General features: G+C 41.1%; 1 long non-coding RNA gene across 1 annotated transcript; it reads left to right on the top strand.

The window, feature by feature from the left end:
- Positions 1-9,246: 9,246 nt before the first annotated feature.
- On the top strand, positions 9,247-21,598 carry LOC113891915. The gene is made up of 3 exons (XR_003510904.1): positions 9,247-9,286; positions 17,780-17,840; positions 21,422-21,598. It is a non-coding gene; the product is annotated as an uncharacterized LOC113891915 (long non-coding RNA).
- The last annotated feature ends 960 nt before the right edge of the window (positions 21,599-22,558 follow it).

Consider the following 22,558-nt stretch of genomic DNA (forward strand, 5'->3'; position numbering starts at 1 on the left):
CTTAATCACTCTCCTAGGGTTTATCATCAATGGAAGCCCCAATCCCCTATTCTTTTGTTTAAATGGTATATAAGCCCCCAGGTATAACCATTTCTAGGAGTTTCACTTCTTTTCTGTGAACTCCCATGCATGTAAATATTAATAAAAAATGTATACCTTTTCTCCTGTTAATCTCTTTTATTTGTTTAATTCACAGGCCCCTAGTACTGAATATAAAGGAATAGAGGAAAAGTTTTTCCTCCCTGATGATGTTCACACGTGAGGCTTGCCTATCCATCAATACCTCATTGACTGGAATGGCTATGGTGATTACAACTTCTACTCTGGACTTGTATCATCAGGGCACTCAAGATGACTATTCTCTTGCTCTCAGTACAATCTTTACTTCATCTACACCCTACTCAAATGCTGACCTTCCTACATGCTTGCCCCAGGTCCCAATTAGTGATCTTTCTAACTTTAAATCAGAACATCTCCACCTGATTACTGATCAAAGAGGAAGTGAGGGGCATGTCCTCCGCTGGTTTCCCTGGTAACCAGTGATCCCACCTGACCTCACTTCCCCCTATAACTGCAAACCGGCTCCTCTGCCCAGAAACAAAGACTGCCGCCATGTGCCCCCTGCAGTCTGCCTGCACGCAGTTGGGTGTCCCTCTAGGACTTTGCTTCAGATGTGTAAGCTTCCCCATTCATGAAACCATTGATGTCTGTGTTGCTGATTCCAGGCTCTTTCTTCGGTCTTGAAGCTGCATGGATTCATAGATACAGGGCTTGTAGGCCTGCGGCAACAATTAATAGAACAGCCAGAAGACCCAGGAAGCTCCCATAAGCCCAAGATGTCAGGAAATATGGTGGGGAGTAGGAAGTTGCAGGCACGGCCCCCTAGCATGTGGAGCCTAAAAGTCGCAGGGGTAATCCCAGGGTGGCTGCGCACAATACGTGGGGCCTTCTGGTGACTGTCCATGATGAGTGGGGCCTCCAGGAGAGTACTGAGAACTCAGAGACACCCCTAAAGCTATTGCGAGGATGTTGGCCGCCATCCCGGAGGGAAAAGAGATGTTGGAGACCAAAGGTGGTGGCCACAGCTGTGGGCTGCTGGTTGCTTTTTATTCTGAGAAAGGCCACAGAAGCTGAGCTAATAACAGTGCTGCTGCTGCTGCTGCTAAGTCGCGGCAGTCGTGTCCGACTTTGTGTGACCCCATAGACAGCAGCCCAACAGGCTCCCCCGTCCCTGGGATTCTCCAAGCAAAAACACTGGAGTGGGTTGCCATTTCCTTCTCCAATGCATGAAAGTAAAGAGTGAAAGTGAAGTCTCTCAGTCGTGTCCGACTCTTAGCGTCCAGGCTCCTCCATCCATGGGATTTTCCAGGCAAGAGTACTGGAGTAGGGTGCCATTGCCTTCTCTGAATAACCATGCAGGTGAAGGCTAACTTGAATGCTGATTCCTGTTCCTCTGAAAGTGAGGCACATGAGTATGAGTGAGTGATAAGTAATGTTTATTACTCTTATTTCTTTAAACTAAATGGGCTATCTACAGGCGGGAAGGTGGAGGGGAGGAATCCCTGAAAATGGCCAAGATGGGAATCTTCTACCATTCTAAAACTGGCTCTTGCGAATGCCGATAGAGGAAGTTAGCTTTTAGAAGGAATTGGTATTTTTGTTCTTGTGCTTTTGAGATGTAAATGATCTGCCTGGGTGCTCAGGAACTTTAATCCTATGCAATCTCTAAGAGTGAAGGGGGGGAAAATGCCTTTTAAAACTGTATAGGAATCTTAATTATGTTTTGGGAATGTCTATCTAAAACAGTCTCTCTAGATTTTGCTAACTCGCAACTAAACTAAGTTAAATGAAGAGAATTCATTTACCACCTGGGTCATTTCAAATAGGATAAAATGTGTGTGTGCGTGCTCAGTCGCTCAGTAGTGTGCTACTCCTTGCGATGCCATGGACTGTAGCCCACCAGGGTCCTCTGTCCATGGAAATTTCCAGCCAAGAATAGTGGAGTGGGTTGCCATTTCCTATTGCATGGGATCTTCCCAACCCCAGGATCGAACTCATGTCTCTTGTGTCTCCTGCATTTGGCAAGAGGATAAAATACTGGAACATTAATTGCTGGGTGGGTCTAAGTTTGCCTACCTTTACCTTCTTAAGAGAGGAAGATGAAAGCACACATTTTCCGACCAGTATAACAAACGGTTCGCAATTACTTGCTTGTTTTTGCCAGAGTTTAAAGCAAAGAGTTGGACACGACTGAGCGACTGAACTGAACTGAAAGTTCTTAAGGGTTAAGATTATAATCAGTAATGATTCTAGTTATTGTAACCAAGTTTCTTTATGGATAACACTGGAATCGGGTGTTTGTCCCTTTCAAAGTCCTTTATCATTTGTAGACAGATACGTACTGTGCTTTTACAAAAGTGCTTCATCTTCAAGAAAATTCACAGGAAGGACTTTTTTTTTTAATTGAAGTATAGTTGATTTTCAATGTGTTAATTTCTTCTGTGCAGCATATGTATTCTTCTTTTATTTTTTCCCTTATGGTTTATCACAGGATGTTGAATACAGTTCCCTGTGTTGCACAGCAGGATCTTGTTTATCCAGCACCTCACACCTTCTAACCCCAAACTCCCACTCCATCTCTTTGTCTTTTCTCTCTCGCCCTTGGCAACAACAAAGTCTGTTCTCTATGTCTGTGAGTTTGTTTTCGTTTTGTAGATGAGTTCCTTTGTATAATATTTTATATTCCACATATAAGTGATATTGTGTGGTATTTGTCTTTCTCTTTCTTACTCCACTTAGTATAATAATCTCTGGGTCCATTCATGTTGCTGCAAATGGCATTATTTCATTCTTTTTATGGCTGAGTAGTATTCCATTGTGTATTCGGTTCACTTCATTGTGTATATGTACCACATGTTCTTCATTCATTTACCTGTTGATGAACATTGGCACCCCACTCCAGTACTCTTGCCTGGAAAATCCCATGGACGGAGGAGCCTGGTGGGCTGCAGTCCATGGGGTCGCTAAGAGTCGGACACGACTGAGCAACTTCACTTTCACTCTTCACTTTCACGCATTGGAGAAGGAAATGGCAACCCACTCCAGTGTTCTTGCCTGGAGAATCCCAGGGACGGGGGAGCCTGGTGGGCTGTCGTCTCTGGGTTCGCACAGAGTCGGACACAACTGAAGCGACTTAGCAGTAGCAGCAGCAGAACATTTAGTTTGTTTCCAGGTCTTAGCTGTTGTAAATAGTGCTGCTGTGAACATCGCAGTGCATGTATCTTTTTAAATTCAAGTTTTGTCTGAATGTATGCCCAGAAGTGGGATTGCTGGATCATATGGCAACACTTTACTCTTTTGAGGAATCTTCTTACTGTTCTTGCAGTGGCTGCACCAATTTACATTCCCAACTACAATGTAGGAGGGTTCCCTTTTCTCCACACCCTCTCCAACATTTGTTATTTGTGAACTTTTTAATGATGGCCATCCAACTCCAGTACTTTGGCCACCTCATGCAAAGAGTTGACTCATTGGAAAAGACTCTGATGCTGGGAGGGATTGGGGGCAGGAGGAAAAGGGGACGACAGAGGATGAGATGGCTGGATGGCATCACTGACCCAATGGACGTGAGTTTGGGTGAACTCCGGGAGTTGGTGATGGACAGAGATGCCTGGCGTGCTGCGATTCATGGGGTCGCAAGGAGTTGGACAGGACTGAGCGACTGAACTGATCCTGACCAGTTGTGAGGTGGTATCTCACTGTAGTTTTTTTGAAGATCTTGTTTTGATGTGGACCATTTTTAAAGTCTATTGAATTTGTTACAGTATTGTTTCTATTTTATGTTTTGGGTTTTTGGCTGCGAGACAAGTGGAATCTTAACTCTCAGAGCAGGGATCTAACTACCCTGCATTGGAAGCTGATGTCCCAGTCACTGGAACTCGAGGGAAGTTCCTCTCATTGTAATTTTGATTTGCGTTTCTATAGTAATAGCGATGTTGAGCATTTTTCATATGCCTTTGTCTATCTGTATGTCTCCGTTGAAGAAATATCTGTTTAGGTCTTCTGCCCATTTTTCGATTGTTTTGTTTGTTTTTTGTTACTGTTGAGTTGTGTGACTTGTTTGTATATTTTGGAAATTAAGCCCTTGTTGGTCACGTTATTTGCAAATATTTTCTCCCAGTCCATAGGTTATCTTTTCATTTTTATTTATGGTTTCCTTTGCTGTACAAAAGCTTATAAGTTTGATTAGTTCCCGTTAGTTTATTTGCTTTTGCTTCTCTTGCCTTGGAGACCAAACAAAGAAAACATCAGTATGACTTATGTCAGATTGTTTTGCCTACGTGCTCTACTATGAGTTTTAAGGGTGTCATGTCTTATATTTAAGTCTTTAAACCATTTTGGTTTGTGTGTGTGTGAGGGTGTTAGGGTATGTTCTAACTAACACACCCTAAGCTAATGTGACCATGTGGGGATGACTGACAATGAGGGGAAAGACTCTTCCCATCTTCCTGAGAATACATGTGAAAGGCCCCTGTCTGGGACCATTACTGTAAAACACTTCATAAACTTTGACACCCCATGAGCCCCTCTTCACTATGTGGTGTGGAGTGGAACAGGCTGCCTTCTGAACATACAGGTCCAACCAGTAGGATTAACTTCTTTGTTTGGAAAAATCTAATGGGTCTAGTCCTATTTGCACTCAACAAAACAATGCAGTCAGAACTGTAATGTAACTGCTGGTTCCTGGAGAGGCCAGTGGAATAGTTCCTTCAAAGCAAGGCCTTCCTCTCCCCATGGAGGTCTCTTCATTTGCAAAACCAATGGGCGGCCTTACTTTCCTTGTAACTGGACAGGGCACTGCCACCTCTGACTTCCCTTCCATTGACCTGGTAAGTACTTGGCTGCAGAATTTGCCCATATCCTGGTGAATGACTGGATTTAGCACACTAGGCATCCTACTCCTGATACTCTGTGGCTGCTGCTGTCTGTAATGTACGTATGGCATCTGGTTACAGTGTGCCTCCGCCTACGTGCCCTCTGGGACATGGTGAAAGAGCAGGGGACCAGGATTGTAAGAGTTGTAGGGGTTTGTAGGGATGGAGCACAGGATCAGGCCACTCAAGGTGGTGGTTCTCTTGCTCTCTGTACAGCTCCTTGGACCAGCGCCTGATTCACCTATACCCTACCCACATGACTGACCTTCCTACATACTTGCCCCAGGTCCTACCTAATGATCATTCTAGCTTTAGATCAGAACTTTCCACTGTGCTTATTAAAGAAGCAATGAAGGGCATGACCCTCTGCTGGTCTGACTGGTAACCAATGAGCCAATTAGTTAGTCTTAGTCACTCATTTGTGTCCAATTCTTTGTGACCCCATGGACTGTAGCCCGCCAGGCTCCTCTGTCTGTGGAATTCTCCAGGCAAGAATACTGGAGTGGGTAGCCATTCCCTTCTCCAGGGGATCTTCCCGACCCAGGGATCAAACCTAGGTCTCCTGCATTGCAGGCAGATTCTTTACCATCTGAGCCCCCAGGGAAACCCATAAAACACATAGGATATGGAAATGAATGGAATACAAAGAAAAGATATATTTTGATAACAATAGAGTCAGGATGTTCTAAAAAATAGCCCACAAACAGGAAGAGCAAAGCTAAGGTGGCAAATACTGGACTCCGTCAGACATCTGGGGGAAGGGATGGGTACGGAGATCATGGAGACAGGAGAAGGGGCGGCGAGGGAAGCACCTGTTCTAGTTTGGAGGAAAAAATAAAAAGGATCAGGAGGGAGTGAGGGAAGAAAGACATGAACATTCACCTATATCAATATTTGCTCTCTTGCTAAAAAGTAACTACTTTTATTAAGAGCAATGTGCATGCTAGGCATTGTACCAAGCCTGTTACATTGGCTCTTATATCAATTCCTGCAACATGTCTATATGGTATGCATGTAGAGGGAAAAACCCTCTAAAACTCAGAACATTGCATAATCTCCCTAAAGCTATTAATAAATACAGGGCTGGAATATGAACCAGCCTAAGACAGTTCAAAGCCTTCTCCTCCCTAATATCTTCCATTAAAAAGAAAACGGCAAATTAAATTTTGTGGGTGCAGAGGAAAAACTAGCAGAATCTAAGCTCCATTTGTTTTAACCATGGTGATTAGATGAGCTCATCCACCTTGAGAATTCATGACTTGTTAAAAGAATTGTGGAAGTAATATCACCTTTACTGTTGTTTACTTGAATAGAGCTGCTTAATTTAACTGCGGGGTATTTAAATCGTTTGGCTCCTCAGCAGCTTTTAGCAGGCCTTGACCTGGAAATTGGCCAAGAAAGAGCTCCTGATAATAGAGTGGCCGCTATACCAAGAAAGCTTATTTCTTGTGGTGCTAAGAGGCAGTGCGAAAGGCAAAACCATCATTGAGCTCATACTGCTTCATTGGTCCAGATTATCTATCTTATATATTTTAATAGTGAGTATGTATTACCGTGAAAGTAGCCAACAACACAAACAAAAATGTCCTTATTTGAAAAGTAAAGTAGCTTTTCAGACTGTACAAGACTATGGAAATCAGATGCTCTGATTTTTTTCCTCTGGATTAGCCCTTTTTAAAAAACACTAATGGAACTGAACAGCTCCAGGGCATTATAAAAAAGCTAATGAGGCTAATACTCTAATTAGAAACAATTTAAACTAAAGAATGTGCACAATGGCCTAGAGTGCTTCATGAAACTGAATTTTAAAAAGGGAAAATAATAACCTGTACATATAGTGACACATGAATATTTACCAATGACACTGGTAATATAGGAAATATGCAAAATTGCATTTTTAGTGTCCCAGAGAAAATATTAATAAATAAGAAAAAGTAAGAGGAGAAAGTATGAAAAGGAAAATCTATTAACAATGATTAACTATTGTTCCCATGACAAAATAAGTTCATTATGCCAAGCAAAGTTCAAGAAGAGATCTTAATTATTTCTTTTTTTTTTTTTTTGAGTTTTTTTTAAATTTTATTTTATTTTTAAACTTTACAATATTGTATTGGTTTTGCCAAATATTGAAATGAATCTGCCATAGGTATACATGTGTTCCCCATCCTGAATCCTCCTCCCTCCTTCCTCCCCATACCATCCCTCTGGGTCGTCCCAGTGCACCAGCCCCAAGCATCCAGTATCGTGCATCGAACCTGGACTGGCGACTCGTTTCATATATGATATTATACATGTTTCAGTGTCATTCTCCCAAATCTTCCCACCCTCTCCCTCTCCCACAGAGTCCATAAGACTGTTCTATACATCAGTGTCTCTTTTGCTGTCTCGTATACACTGTCACTTTTCACTTTCATGCATTGGAGAAGGAAATGGCAACCTACTCCAGTGTTCTTGCCTGGAGAATCCCAGGGACGGGGGAGCCTGGTGGGCTTCTGTCTATGGGGTCGCACAGAGTCGGGACACGACTGAAGCGACTTAGCAGCAGCAGCAGCATACAGGGTTATTGTTACCATCTTTCTAAATTCCATATATATGCGTTAGTGTACTGTATTGGTGTTTTTCTTTCTGGCTTACTTCCCTCTGTATAATAGGCTCCAGTTTCATCCACCTCATTAGAACTGATTCAAATGTATTCTATTTAATGGCTGAGTAATACTCCATTGTGTATATGTACCACAGCTTTCTTTTTAGTTTAGTTTAAAAAAAAAAATCTCCAAGATGACATATTAATCTTCCTCAGCTAATTATCTTGGTAACCCATACGTTGTTGTCCAGTCACTAAGTTGTGTCTGACTTTGCAACTCCCTGGGCTGTAGCACAGTAGGCTTCCCTGTCCTTCACTATCTCCCAGAGTTCACTCAAACTCATGTTCATTGAGTTGTTGATACCATCCAACCATCTCGCTCTCTGTTGCCCCTTCTCCTCCTGCCCTCAATCTTTCCCAGCATCACGGTCTTTTCCATGAGTAGGCTCTTCTCATCCAGTGGCCAAAGTATTGGAACTTCAGCTTGAGCATTGGTCCTTCCAATGAATATTCAGGGTTGATTTCCTTTAGGATTAACTCGTTTGATTTCCTTGCTGGCCACTGGACTCTCGAGAGTCTTCTCCAACACCACATTTCAAAAGCATCAATTCTTCAGTGCTCAGCCTTTCTTATGGTCCATATCTCATATCTGTACATGACTAATGGAAAAACCACAGCTTTGACTATATGGGCTTTTGTTGGCAAAATGATGTCTCTGCTTTTTAATATGCTGTCTGGGTTTGTCATAGCTTTTCTTCCAAGGAGAACACATCTTTTAATTTCAATTTCATGGCTGCAGTTACTGTCTGCAGTGATTTTTGGAGCCCAAGAAAATAAAGTCTGTCACTGTTTCCACTTTTCTCCCTTCTATTTGCCATGAAGTGACTGGATTAGATACCATGATCTTAGTTTTTTGAATGTTGAGTTTTAAGTCAGCTTTTTTACTCTTCCTCTTTCAACCTCATCAAGAGGCTCTAGTTCCTCTTCGCTTTCTGCAATTAGTTGTATCAACTGCTTATCTGAGGTTGTTAATATTTCTCCCAGCAATCTTGATTTCAGCTTGTGATTCATCTGGTCTGGCATTTCACAGAATGTACTCTGCATAGAAGTTAAATAAGCAGAGTGACAATATACAGCCTTGACATATTCCTTTCCCAAATTGGAACCAGTCCGTTGTTCCATGTCCAGTTCTAACTGTTGCTTCTTGACCTGCATGCAGGTTTCTCAGGAGGCAGGTAAGGTGGTCTGATATGCCCATCTCTTGAAGAATTTACCAGTTTGTTGTGATCCACAGAGTCAAAGGCTTTACCATGGTCAATGAAGCAGAAGTAGATGTTTTTCTGGAATTTCTTGCTTTCTCTATGATCCAGTGGATATTGGCAATTTGATCTCTGGTTCCTCTGCCTTTTCTCAACCCAGCTTGCATAGATAAAAGTTCTCAGTTCGCATACTGCTAAATGCTAGCTTGAAGAATTTTGAGCATTACCTTGGTAGCATGTGAAATGAACACAATTGTGCAGTAGTTTGAAAATTCTTTGGCATTTCCTATGTTTGGGGTTGGAATGAAAACTGACCTTTTCCAGTCCTGTGGCCACTGCTGAGTTTTCCAAATTTGCTGGCATATTGAGTGCAGCACTTAAACAGTGTCACATTTTAGGATTTGAAATAGCTCAGCTGTAATTCCATCACTTCCACTAACTTTGTTTGTATTAATAGTACTGCTTCCTGTGGCCCACTTGACTTCACCCTCCTGGATGTCTGGCTCTAGGTGAGTGACCACACCGTAGTGATTACCAAGGTCATTAAGGCCTTTTTTAAAAAAAATATAGTTCACATGTAGTATTCTTCTTTTGACTATTTATACTACAACACAGAAAAGTCAGCTTGGATTCTAATGAATTCCTGAGCTTTTGTAAACTGCATTTTATTTACTTATTTGACCTCACGTGTGATCTTAGTTGGTCAACCAGGGTTCATACCCACGTACCCTCATTGGAACCATGGAGTCTTAACTACTGGACCACCAGGTAAGCCCCTTGTAATCAGCATCTTAGATACTTAAATGACCTCACACGTCATCTAATCCAGTGTTTAGTAGTAGAGTAGTTCAGAGACTGCCTGAGTCAGAATTGGTCAGAACAGTTAATAAAAATGCATATTCCCAGAAATTACACCAAACATACTAAATCAAAATCTCTTATAGAGAAGAGTCATAGCAGCTTAACAAGTGTATAGAATGTTTTGTTTATTTATAGACATCATGGGAGACTTACAGAGTCATACCCATTCCCTGCCTTCTTCCATCCTTTCCCCAAGTCCCCAAGAGGACTTGGTTTAAATACCTACTTCCCTGGTGGCTCAGATGGTAAACAATCCACCTGTAATGCAGGAGACCTGGGTTTGATCCCTAGGTTGGGAAGATCCCCTGGAGAAGGCCATAGCAACCCACTCTAATATTCTTTCCTGGAGAATCCCCATGGACAGAGGAGCCTGGGAGGCTAGAGTCCATGGGGTCGCAAAGAGTCAGACATGACTGAGTGACTAAACACACATCACAGGGACTGAATACTTGGGTGTGCTCAGTCGTGCAGTCATGTCTGACTCTTCACAGCTTACCAGGCTCTCTGTCCTTGGAGTTCCCCAGACAAGAATACTGGAGTGGATTGCCATTTCCTTCTCCAGGAGATCTTCCTGACCCAGGGATTGAACCTGAGTCTTCTGTGTCTCCTGCACTGGCAGGCAGGTTCTTTACCACTGAGTCACCTGGGAAGCCCACCTGAATGCTTGTGTCCACCTCAAATTCTATGTTGAAGCCCTAAGGAAATGTGATTGTGCTAGAAAGTGAGGTATTTGGGAGTAAATAGATTCAGGTGAGGCCATGAAGGTGGAGTCACCATGATGGGATTTGTGTCTTAAGAAAACAAAGATAGACCAAATCTGCTGGCACCTTGATCTCAGACTACCCAGACTCCAGAACTGTAAGTAGTAAATGTCCATTATCTGTTTAAGCCCCCCAGCCTATGTTATTTTGTTAGGCCATCTCAAGCTAATATCCTCAACCTGAGCTTGCCTTCTGTGTGATTTTCTGTAACTAGGAGATAGTTTTGTCTTTCTTATATATATCTGGCATCCCTAAAATGATTATCATAAAAGGATTTTTTGTTGCATCTATTCCTGATTCAGTAGAAGAATGTTAAAATTATGTTGGAATAAGCCAAATAGGTATTTGGGAATGGAAGTCTGGTGCCTGTCAGATTTTAAGTTTTATAAAGTTCACTAATTATGTGTGATCTTTTAAACTCTGTAAAGGGCACAGACAGAATTTAAACTCTGTTTTGCCTCAATAATTTTTCATTGTATGATGCCATATTTAACAGTTGTGAGAATATTATACAATGTATGAAAAATAAAGATAATGTTACGGCATTTGAATTAAAGACAAGTATTGTGAAGGTCCACTAAGTTATTGTTGCTATTTTTAATTCTAGTGAAAAAAAATGATAAAAATGACTTGTTTTGATGTTTCAATAAAGGATTATAGACTAGAAAGATTCTGTTTTTAAAAACTTTATTTCAGTTCAGTTCAGTCACTCAGATTAGATCAGACCAGATCAGTTGCTCAGTTGTGTCTGACTCTTTGCGACCCCATGAATCGCAGCACGCCAGGCCTCCCTGTCCATTACCAACTCCCAGAGTTCACTGAGACTGATGCCATCCAGCCATCTCATCCTCTGCCGTCCCCTTCTCCTCCTGCCCCCAATCCCTCCCAGCATCAGAGTCTTTTCCAATGAGTCAACTCTTCGCATCAGGTGGCCAAAGTATTGGAGTTTCAGCTTTAGCATCATTCCTTCCAAAGAAATCCCAGGGCTGATCTCCTTCAGAATGGACTGGGTGGATCTCCTTGCAGTCCAAGGGACTCTCAAGAGTCTTCTCCAACACCACAGTTCAAAAGCATCAATTCTTAGGCGCTCAGCCTTCTTCACAGTCCAACTCTCACATCCATACATGACCACAGGAAAAACCATAGCCTTGACTAGACAAACCTTTGTTGGAAAAGTAATGTCTCTGCTTTTGAATATGCTATCTAGTTTGGTCATAACTTTCCATCCAAGAAGTAAGCATCTTTTAATTTCATGGCTGCAGTCACCATCTGTAGTGATTTTGGAGCCCAGAAATATAAAGTCTGACACTGTTTCCACTGTTTCCCCATCTATTTCCCGTGAAGTGGTGGGACTGGATGCCATGATCTTCGTTTTCTGAATGTTGAGCTTTAAGCCAACTTTTTCACTCTCCACTTTCACTTTCATCAAGAGGCTTTTGAGTTCCTGATCACTTTCTGCCATAAAGGTGGTGTCATCTGCATATCTGAGGTTATTGAGATTTCTCCCGGCAATCTTGATTCCAGTTTGTGTTTCTTCCAGTCCAGCGTTTCTCATGATGTACTCTGCATATAAGTTAAATAAACAGGGTGACAATATACAGCCTTGACGAATTCCTTTTCCTATTTGGAACCAGTCTGTTGTTCCATGTCAAGTTCTAACTGTTGCTTTCTGACCTGCATACAAATTTCTCAAGAGGCAGATCAGGTGGTCTGGTATTCCCATCTCTTTCAGAATTTTCCACAATTTATTGTGATCCACACAGTCAAAGGCTTTGGCATAGTCAATAAAGCAGAAATAGATGTTTTTCTGGAACTCTCTTGTTTTTTCCATGATCCAGTGGATGTTGGCAATTTGATCTCTGGTTCCTCTGCCTTTTCTAAAACCAGCTTGAACATCAGGAAGTTCACGGTTCACATATTGCTGAAGCCTGGCTTGGAGAATTTTGAGCATTACTTTACTAGCATGTGAGATGAGTGCAATTCTGCGGTAGTTTGAGCATTCTTTGGCATTGCCTTTCTTTGGGATTGGAATGAAAACTGCCCTTTTCCAGTCCTGTGGCCACTGCTGAGTTTTCCAAATTTGCTGGCATATTGAGTGCAGCACTTTCACTGCAGCATCATCTTTCAGGATTTGGAACAGCTCAACTGGAATTCCATCACCTCCACTAGCTTTGTTCGTAGTGATGCTTTCTAAGGCCCACTTGACTTCACATTCCAGGATGTCTGGCTCTAGGTCAGTGATCACAGCATTGTGATTATCTGGGTCATGAAGATCTTTTTTGTACAGTTCTTCTGTGTATTCTTGCCATCTTTTCTTAATATCTTCTGCTTCTGTTAGGTCCATACCTTTTGTGTCCTTTATTGAGCTCATCTTTGCATGAAATGTTCCTTTGCTATCTCTGATTTTCTTGAAGAGATCCTTAGTCTTTCCCATTGTTGTTTTCCTCTATTTCTTTGCATTGATTGCTGAAGAAGGCTTTCTTATCTCTCCTTGCTATTCTTTGGAACTCTGCATTCAAATGGGTATATCTTTCCTTTTCTCCTTTGCCTTTCACTTCTCTTCTTTTTACAGCTATTTGTAAGGCCTCCTCAGACAGCCACTTTGCCTTTTTGCATTTCTTTTTCTTGAGGATGGTTTGCTTTCTGTATCCTTACAATGTCACAAACCTCTGTCCATAGTTCATCAGGCACTCTATCAGATCTAATCCCTTGAATCTATTTGTCATTTCCACTGTATAATCATAAGGGATTTGATTTAGGTCATACCTGAATGGTCTAGTGGTTTTCCCTACTTCCTTCAATTTAAGTCTGAATTTGGCAATAGGGAGTTCATGATCTGAGCCACAGTCAGCTCCTGGTCTTGTTTTTGCTGACTGTATAGAGCTTCTCCATCTTTGGCTGTAAAGAATATAATCAATCTGATTCCAGTGTTGACCATCTGGTGATGTCCATGTGTAGAGTCTTCTCTTGTATTGTTGGAAGAGGGTGTTTGCTATGACCAGTGCATTTCTCTAGGCAGAACTGTTAGTCTTTGCCCTGGTTCATTCTGTACTCCATGGCCAAATTTGCCTGTTACTCCAGATGTTTCTTCACTTTCTACTTTTGCATTTTATTTTGCTATAATGAAAAGGACATTTTTGGGGGTGTTAATTCTAGAAGGTCTTGTAGGTCTTCATAGAACTGTTTAACTTCAGCTTCTTCAGCATTACTGGTTGGAGCACAGTCTTGGATTACTGTGATATTGAATGGTTTGCCTTGGAAATGAACAGAGATCATTCTGTCGTTTTTGAGATTGCATCCAAGTACTGCATTTCGGAATCTTTTGTTGACTATGCTGGCTACTCCATTTCTTCTACGGAATTCTTGCCCACAGTAGTAGACATAATTGTCATCTGAGTTAAATTCACCCATTCCAGTCCATTTTAGTTCGCTGATTCCTAAAATGTCAATGTTCACTCTTGCCATCTCCTGTTTGATTCATGGACCTAACATTCCAGGTTCCTATGCAATATTGCTCTTTATAGCATTGGACCTTGCTTCCATCACCAGTCACATCTACAACTGGGTGTTGCTTTCGCTTTGGCTCCGTCTCTTTATTATTTCTGGAGTTATTTCTCCACTGATCTCCAGTAACATATTGGGCACCTACTGACCTGGGGAGTGCATCTTTCAGCGTCCTATCTTTTTACCTTTTCATACTGTTCATGGGACTCTCAAGGCAGGAATACTGAAGTGGTTTGCTGTTCTCTTCTCCAATGGACCATATTTTTTCAGAACTCCCCCCATGACCCGTCCATCTTGGCTTGCTCTACACAGCATGGCTCATAGTTTCATTGAGTTAGACAAGGCTGTGGTCCATGTGATTAGATTGGTTGGTCTTCTGTGATTATGGTTTTCAGTTTGCTCTGCCCTCTGATGGAGAATGATAAGAGGCTTCTGAAAGCTTCCTGATGGGATAGACTGACTGAGCGGGGTACTGGGTCTTGTTCTAATGGGTGGGGCCATGCTTAGTAAATCTTAAATCCAATTTTCTGTTGTTGGGTGGAGCTCTGTTCCCCCATGCTACTTACCTGGGGCCCAACTATGATGGAGGTAATGAAGATAATGGTGACCTCCCTCAAAGGATCCCATGCATGTACTGCTACAGTCCGTGCCCCCAACCCTGCAGCAGGCCACCACCCACCCATGCCTACATCGGAGACTCCCAAACACCCACAGACAAGTCCGGGACAGTCTCCTGTGTGGTCACTGTTCTTTTCTCCTGGGTCCTGATGCACAAGGTTCTTTTGTGCCCTCCAAGAGTCTATTTCCCAGTCCTGTGTAAGTTATGGCAGCTCTGTGGTGGGGTGAATGGTGACCTCCTCCAAGAGGACTTATGCCACACCCACACCCAGAGCCCCTGTCCCTGCGGCAGACCATTGCTGACCTGTACCTCCACAGGAGATGCTCAAACACAGTTCTGTCTCAGTCTCTGTGGGGTCCCTGGGTCCTGGTGCGCACAAGGTTTGTTTGAGACCTCTGAACATCTCCGGCAGGAATGGGATTTGATTCTAAATGTGAATTTGCTCCTCCTACCATCTTGCTGGGGCTTCTCCTTTGCCCGAGCCCTCTGAACATCTCTGGCAGGAATGGGATTTGATTCTAAATGTGAATTTGCTCCTCCTACCATCTTGCTGGGGCTTCTCCTTTGCCCTCAGGTGTGGGGTACCTCCTCACAGCTGCTCCAGTGCGTACCGTCTTACTGGGGTTTCTCTGACCTTGGATGTGGGGTATCTCCACGTAATAATGGTTATTACCTATTAAGTATTAAAAGACTCTTTTTGCACATTGGCTTGTTAACTCCCCTGTGAGAAAAATAAGTCTGACATTCCTTTTAACAGACAACAAGAAAGGTGATTAAATGTTATAACAGATGCTCCCCAGGTGGCACTGGTGGTAAAGAACCTGTCTGTCAAAGCAGGAGATGCAAGAGATGCGAGTTCAATCCCTGAATCAGGAAGATCCCCTGGAGTAGGAAATGGCAACCCACTGCAGTATTCTTGCCTGGAAAAGCCCATGGACAGAGGAGCCTGGTGGCTTACAGTCCATGGGGTCGCAAAGAGTTGGACATGACTGTGACTGAATATGCAAAAGAACAATGAAGCCAAGAAACTATATGAGTTACTTAGAACAACCAGGAAGATAAACTAGTGTTAAAATTTTTTTTATCAAAAACTTGAATATTGAGGATGGAGCATTATCACCTCCCAATGTAATAAAGGCCATTGGATGAAAGGCTTATTTAATTATCTAAGACAGTGTACTTACGCTTGAGTTTGCTATTTTACTATTTGATTAGAGTACAGATACTATAAATGACCTTGTTAACTTACAGATTTTTATTTGGTAAAGATGATAACCACAAAGGTTATGGTTTATTTGTCCTGTTGGAAATTAACTAGTTTATATTTAGTATTCTCCCCCAACTACTCCCAAAATGCCTGTAAGTAACCAGTTTCTCAGAGTGGTCTTTGAAGGAACTTTATTGTCTTACTGCCTCTAACATTAATGACTTAATATATCTGTGACAAGTGTTTATTCTATATTTGTATGAGTCACTTTTGATTTTTGGTAATTATACTTTGATACCATGCAAATGATTCAAAAATTTATTGAATTCTATAATTATGACAATTAAAAATGACATTGTTATTGTGACTTTCAACACTAAAATGTTCTCTAGTTCAGCAACCAGTGATTAAATATTATTTGCATTCTTGTGGCCTTGTCTTACCTTCATTGTATATTCAGTATGGATCAATGACTTTTTCTGTGTATAACCTCTCACCCTAACCAGATTTTAGACTCTTCCTCTTCTTTGCATCCCTCGGGTCAGAAGGGCTTCCCAGGTGGCGCAATGGTAAAAATCTGCCTGCAAATGTGAGAGACCTGGGTTTGATTCCTGGGTCTGAAGAAGGGAATGGCACCCCACTCCAGTATTCTTGCCTGGAAAATCCCATGGACAGAGGAGCCTGGCGGGCTACAGTCTGTGGGGTTGTAGAGTCAGATACGAATGAGCAACTAACTAATACTTGTTTGCATCCCTCAGGCCATGGGGAAATATGTAATATTAATGTGCACAAAGTCAATATGTCCAAATTGGTATTTAGAGAGAAAGGTTTAGACAATTCAAACAAAATAGAACTGGAATTGGCTGTTAAGAAACTGAGAGAAATGGTAGATTTACATGTTTCATACATTTGTTAGTCTACAGAGCCAGACTAGCTTGAAAAATAAGATTTAAAGGAGAAAAAAAAAAAACTAACATGTGTAGCAATATAGCATATTTTCAAAGCTGTGTAGAAGAATAAAGAAAGTGGGAACTTTGATCAGTATTGGAAAAATTGGCTCAGAATGACTGATGTTGACAGGTATAACCAGAATTCCAAGCTAAAATCTGATCTCAGAGAGAGTAAAAGACTTTTTAGGTCTGCTGTGGTTATGCAGAAAAATGATAAGGGGAAAAGGGCAGGAACTAATGACTTCTTCACTCTCAAGATCATTATTTTGCTATTAGAACATAACATTCCACTTAACCTTTCTCTTTCCTCTGTCCTTCTAAGCCCTTTATTAGTATAAGCAGTATTACACAATCAAGATATATTGTTAAATTATCAAGATTTTGCAATGGTAGTCCAAAAAATTCTTAGAGATCCTATTTCTTCCTTTAAAATGATTTAGAAGGACAAAGGTGACTGGACAGAAGAATATTTGGTAAATGTTCAAATAGTGAATCACTCAAAAGCATCAAAATGATCTTCTGAGATTTATTTTCAGAACATGCTGTACATAGCTGTCAAATATGAAACATTCTCAGAACTAGGGAATAGAAGAATATATGCAACCCAAGATATCAAGCATATTTAATTTAACAGTCTTCATGAAAAATTCAAGTAAACATTGTTTTAGAGCTAGCAATTAACCTCATATAGTTTTACTCATTTCACATTTGGTTATTTCACAAAGACATGATTTTTCTTGTGATTTGTTATACTGCCAGATTTCGTGCTGGGAACACATAATGGTTTTCCAATTTGGCTAAATATTTGTACAGTTTTTTCACAATGTTGATTTTCATGAATTTATTGATTAAATATCTCCTCTGCTTAGTTTGCAAAGTAAGCAAAGGCAAATATTGCCTTTGCTTAGTTTCTCCTTTTATTTCACAAATGGAGTCAATTCACATTATCTACACTAATGCTAAAGAAAAATAACACTGGTATCTTAAAGCAGAGGATCCAGGAGTGACTAAGTATCATTTACTGTCATTTCAACTCCTAAACATACAGATAACATCCATGTTTACCCAACCTTAAAAGTTTTTCTGATTTTGCCCCACAGGACGATATGGAGATGTGTGAGCAAGTGCTGAAATGAGATAATTTGCGAACTTGACTGAAAGGTAGGAGGATGATAGTGTGTATGTATGTTTGTATTCATATTTAGTCATATTACACTTGCCCAGACCATGATGAACCAGAATTATATCATAGGGGATACAAATGAGTGTAATGTTCTAGATTCTAGTTAGGGAAATAGTATAAAAACAGGAAAAATTATCAACCACTTGATTCAATCACTTGATTTGAATGCTACCACAAACCTTAGAAAACACTCCCTGCTGTTAAAAGTATCTGCATTGATGCCAGGGTTTTGTTATAGATGACCCCTTTGTAGGCACATTTGCCACAAAGATTAAGGGAAGTTTTTCTTCTTCCAATGGTTTGACCACAGAATAAGAAATCTCCAGCATGTTCTGGAGTGTCTTTTTTTAGCCAGCTGCAATGACTTGCTGTTCAAGTCCCTTTGGTTCTTTTTTTGTTTTTGTATTTATTTTTTATTTCACTTTATTTTGGCCGCACCACACAACATGTGGGATGCTAATTCCCTGACCAGGGATCGAACCTGTGCTCCTCGTAGTGAAGCGTGGCGTCTTAACCACTGGACCACCAGGGAGGTGCCCCAGGTCCTTCTGATTGCAGGGCACTGTCCCATCTCCACTGCTTTGCTCTGGTGACAGTCTTGCAGGGTCCTGTTGCCTATACTGGCCTCTGCTGGTGCAACCCCACATTTTCTGGCCATTCCTTCTCTTAGGCAAAAAAGGTCATCCACAGTCCTTGCAGATTTATTTAACAAATATTTAATAAACATTAGTCTTCCTTATACTGATCCCTTCTTTTATGACTCAACCGAGTCTGCAAACACTGGACTTAGTAGTAGGGACACCATGACTCGGAATACCACTTATCTCTTACTCATTTGAAATCTTAGGATGGATAAATAATAGAAAAAGTAAAACCAAAAGCTTTTTTTTGAAGAAATCAAGAACATTCATAAAATTCTGAGTGGTGAAGGGTCATGTGCTTGTATTCAGTTGTATCCAACTCTTTGCAGCCCTTTGGACTATAGCCCACGAGGCTCCTCTGTCCAAGGGATTTTTCAGACAACAATACTGGAGTGGCTTGCCGTTTCCTCTTCTAGGGGATCGTCCCAACCCAAGGATTGAACCCACATATCCTGTGTCTCCTGCATTGCAGGAGAATTCTTTACCCACGGAAGCCCCGATAGTACTCTATAAAAAGAACTTTACCTAGAGGTGTGGGATGGGGTGGTAGGACCAAGTCTCAAGAGAGAGAGGATTTATGTATTCTTATGACTGATTCATGCTTTTGCACAGCAGAAAATAACACAACATTGTAAAGTAATTATCCTCCAGTTAAAAATAAATAAATAAAAGACTTTAAAAAGCAGTCCCTTACTGGCAAGGTATTTCCTGATTTCAGAGATGAAGTCATGGAACCAATCCAGAAAAAGTGTTCTCATTGTCCAGGGTTGGTTGTTGTACAACAAAAAGACTGGCAGTTGGTACTTAATCTTTTCCCTTCAGGGCTCAGGGGTTAGCTTTATAGATAAGACCAGTCCTGATCATAAACCTGACTGCATTTGCACAGAACAGTAGAGTTAGCTTATCCCTTCCTGCCTTAAATCCTAGTGCTCACTTCTTTGTCTTGCTAGTAAATGTGGCATTTTCCCTCCAGAATATGGTGCCTTTGGGTGAGCTAAAAACCCTCAGATTTTCTTGATGGCATCTGCGAACTTGTCTGCTGCTTCTTGGTGGACAGAAGTTGCTTCTCCTGTTATTTTGACTGTTATTAGCTAAACTTCTTTATCAAATTATCAAACCATCCTTTGCTGGCATTAAATTCTCCAGCTTTAGATTCTTCACCTTCTGTTTGCATTAAGTTGTCATATAATGACTTTACTTTTTCTCAAATCATATTAGAGTCTCTATGTGCTGTGCTGTGCCTAGTCGTTCATTCGTGTCCAACTCTTTGTGACCCCATGGACTGAAGCCCGCCAGGTTTCACTGTCCATGGAATTCTCCAGGCAAGAATACTGCAGTGGGTTGTCATGCCCTCCTCCAGGGGATCTTCTCAACCCAGGTATCGAACCCAGGCCTCCTGCATTGCAGGTGGATTCTTTACTATCTGAACCACCAGGGAAGCCCAAGAATACTGGAGTGGGTAGCCTATCCCTTCTCCAAGGTATCTTCCCAACCCAGGAATTGAACTGAGGTTTCCTACCTTGGAGGTGGATTCTTTACCAGCTGAGCTACCAGGGAAGCCCAGAGTCTATAGGTATGCCTTTCTTATTAGCAAGCCTGCACCCACATAAAAGATGCATTTTCAATATGAGATTAAAAAATACTTTGCATAAAGTGCAAGGATTTTATGCCTGCTAACATAGCTACAGCAGCAGCTTCACAATTTGTCCTTTTCTTGTTTTTTTACAGTGGTCTTTACACAAGATTCATTTATCTTGAAATGGTGGGTAACTGTAGCTGTAGACCTCAATCTACAATACATTTCAAGCAACTCACTTTTACCTTATAATGTCATAACTTTTCTCTGGTTCTTGGGAGCGCTTCCAGAATCACTAATGGTACTTCTTATGGGTCCCACGGTGTCATTCAAGGTTTATGGTATTACACCAAACATGATGGAAAATATAGAATTATGAGAGAGAACTTTTTACTGTGATACACAGTTTCTTAGAGAGATGAATTGCTCACAAGGAAATGATTAGCATCAGACTGTGTTTTATTAATAAGTGGATACTCATAACACTTGGCTCACCACAATAGCCAAAAAGTGATGGCTACAAAATTATTACAGTAGTACAGTATGTACTATCGTTAATTTTATGCAGTTACGATTTAATACTGTATCTTTACACTTGTTTATGTTTTCCTTGGTGTGTAGTCTGTGAGTGTTATGTAAAGTTTTGGTAAATTTTAACCTTTTATAATAGATTTGTATATATTTTTACGGTATTAAATGATAAAATAGTATGTTTGTATTTTGTATGCATTCACCACATACCTTATTTTTAGTAATATTTGATATATCTAGACTATGCAATTCATCTGCAAGTTTTTTCTAATTGTCACACACAAAAAAATTCCAATATATTCACTGGAAAACAGTTACATATAAGTGGATCTTTGAAGTTCAAACCTGTGTTCAGGGGTTGACTGTACAAAGAAAACTCCAGGCTCAGAGTGGATCAGTGGTAAGTTTAGTAAGCATTTAAGAGTAAAATAGTTCTAATTCTAGACAACTCTTTCAGAAAAGAGAGTAGAAAAGTTTTATCAGCTCGTTTTATGTGACTAGGATTATCCTCATACCTAAACCAGAAGAAAATGTTATGACGAAAGGAAACTATGGAACATTATCCTTCATAAACATAGCCACAATATCCTGAACTCAACACTGAGCCCTCTTTGGGTTGGATGAAGTTATTTACATTTTTTATTTAGATTTGGCCAATGGCTTGTTTTGATTTGGCAGATTCTTTACCGCTACCACCACCTGGGGAGCCCACATGATTATGAATAGAGTGTGTGTCTCTCACTTCTCTGCTGAAGCATTTATTGCTGAATAAAACTCTCCAAAACCGTTTTGTCTTTCTCCTACACTCCAGAAGCAACTTTTGAGATTGTGGTTGTTGGAGGATGGAGGAAACAAGAAGTGCCCACCAAACTAAAAAAGGCATCTTGAGAACAAAAAGCTGCCTTCCTGCAAGGCAGGCTGCTGCTGCTGCTGCTGCTAAGTCGCTTCAGTCGTGTCCGACTCTGTGCGACCCCATAGACGGCAGCCCACCAGGCTTTCCCGTCCCTGGGATTCTCCAGGCAAGAACACTGGAGTGGGTTGCCATTTACTTCTCCAGCTCCATACAATCAATGGATCAGTTTGTTACAGGGTAATTTACTCCCTGGTAGGATCAGGCGGATCATGATCCAGGAGTGTTCACAGCTGCACTCCACACTGCAGGGGCTACTGGGACAGCTTTACAGTTAACCTAGGGTATGTGGATACATTCTTGGAAACAGGAAGTGCATTCCTAAGTCAAGATTTATGAATGGATAATTAGCCTCATGGGGGCTGGGAATATTCAATGAGGGACTTCATCATTGTTTAGGGACTAACAAAATATAGAAGCCACCTGGTTCTAACGATTATTAAATGGTATCTATTAACTGCAAAGCCCTTGATGACAGAGAAGTATTTTACCGCACGGCACAGTCCTGGGTAGGGTCGATAGAAGGATAGGAGGAACATTTGCACAGGCCCAGGAAGGCATCAGTTTTGTTAACAGCCATGGAGTAGCTATTCTCTGAAATGAGATTGTAGCTAAAGCAGAACCTCTAGGTCATCTGCAAAGGCCATGTTGTGTGAGAAAAACAAAAAACAAAAACAACCTTTTCATTGTGTGTTATCAGTAGCCATCCCATGTTGCTGCTGTGGAGTATTCTGTGCTGTGGTTATATTCATTTAATTATTCGCCTGTTAAAGGACAAGTGAGTTATTTCCAGTTTGGGACTATCACAAATAAAACTGCCATTTGTACTTTGTGGGGAAAGAAAAAGATAAACCTTTTTTGTATGAAACTCTTGAGATTTTGGAGTTGTTTGTTAAAGCAACATAACTTATACTATCCCGGCTGATGGAATGTGTATGTATGTCCCTTCTAAGTGCCATTTCTGTTAGATCTATATTAGTGTTACTGTAGTATGTTGTCAAGAGTTTAATGTATTTTCAATAAACTTTCACCGACTTA

The sequence above is a fragment of the Bos indicus x Bos taurus genome, chromosome 4 (assembly GCF_003369695.1).
Source record: "Bos indicus x Bos taurus breed Angus x Brahman F1 hybrid chromosome 4, Bos_hybrid_MaternalHap_v2.0, whole genome shotgun sequence".
NCBI lineage: Eukaryota > Metazoa > Chordata > Mammalia > Artiodactyla > Bovidae > Bos > Bos indicus x Bos taurus.